Here is a 1,588-nt window from a genome sequence, read left to right as displayed (position 1 = left end):
TGCTCTTGGTGCTTGTCGTAGTCCATACAAAGGTTTGGTAAGTTTATAAACCTTGTTCTCACTTCCTTTGATCACAAAGCCTTCAGGTTGAGTAACGTAGACTACTTCTTTCAATTCCCCATGAAGAAACGCAGTCTTTACATCAAGATGATGTATCTCCCATGCGTTTGAGGCTGCTAAAGCAACGATGAAGCGAACTGTTTCAGTACGTGCTACTGGAGCAAACACTTCGTCAAAATCAATCCCATGTTGTTGCACATACCCTTTAGCCACAAGTCGAGCCTTGTACTTGTTTATGCTTCCATCAGAATTTTGTTTGGTTTTAAAGACCCATTTTACTCCAATTAGCTTTGCTCCGGGTGGAAGGTCGACTAGATCCCACATAATGTTCTTAGTTATAGATGATAACACCTCTTCACACGGTTGTATCCATACTTTATCATCTTTAGCTTCATTAAAGTCCCACGGTTCTTCATTAATTGAAAGTAGAAGACTTTCGACTTCAATCTCGACAAGAATAGCATAGTCTTTCAAGTAACCTGGTTTCCTAGTTTCCCTTGTTGATCTCTGTCACACAGGTTCGGCATCAGCTTGTTCCTCAGAAGCATCGTCATCTTCGTTCTCACCACTATTCTCAGTGTCACTTATGACTTCTTCTTCATACTCCTCATTGTTTTCCCATGTTTCTCCAATTACTTCAGCTTCTCTTAAGCCATTATTACCAAAATGTTCAAACCTGACTTTGAACATCCCTGAATCATCACTTTCTCTTCCTTGATTATTCCATTTCCAGCTTTTATTTTCATCAAAGACCACATCCTTACTCAGTATGATCTTACGGTTTACGGGATCCAACAATCGATAAGCTTTTGATCCGGGTTCTATTCCTAGACAAACAAGCACTCTTGTCCTATCATTAAGCTTCTTCAAATGTTGACTCTCAGTTTTTGCATATCCTACACTCCCAAAGACACGAAGATGCTCAACATTAGGTTTCTTACCCTTGAAAGCTTCGTATGGAGTTTGTCCGATCAAGGCTCTTATAGTGACTCTATTTTTGACATAAGTGGCATGCCTCACAGCTTCTCCCCATAAGTAATTTGGCATATGCATATGTTTTCACATACTTATTTTCATCTCCATAAGTGTTTGATTTCTTCTCTCCACTACTCCATTTTGTTGAGGAGTTTAAGGTGTTGTTAAGTGTCTTTTGATCCCGAACTTATTGCAAAAATCATGAAATTCTTGAGACACAAACTCACCACCCCTATCAGTTCAAAAGGTCTTGATAGTAGAACTTGTCTCTTGTTCAACTAATACCTTAAAGCTCTTAAACTTTTCAAAAGCTTCACCTTTTTCCTTCAAGAGAACCATGTAGCGGGAGTAATCGTCTATGAGCACGAAGATGTACATGTTCCTTGCAGCCGTAGGTGGGGTAATGGGACCACAAAGATCGCCATGTATGAATTCAAGTACATGTGATGCCCGATATGATGTTGCTTGAGGGAAAGCTCTTCTTACTTGTTTTCCAAGCAAACATGATCCACACGTTTCCTTCTCAACTTCAATCCTTGGAATCCTGGAGAAT

The sequence above is a fragment of the Capsella rubella genome, unplaced genomic scaffold, assembly GCF_000375325.1.
Source record: "Capsella rubella cultivar Monte Gargano unplaced genomic scaffold, Caprub1_0 scaffold_7, whole genome shotgun sequence".
NCBI classification, from domain to species: domain Eukaryota; kingdom Viridiplantae; phylum Streptophyta; class Magnoliopsida; order Brassicales; family Brassicaceae; genus Capsella; species Capsella rubella.
The sequence above is the reverse complement of the archived record's forward strand: the minus strand, read 5'-3'. Positions refer to the sequence as shown.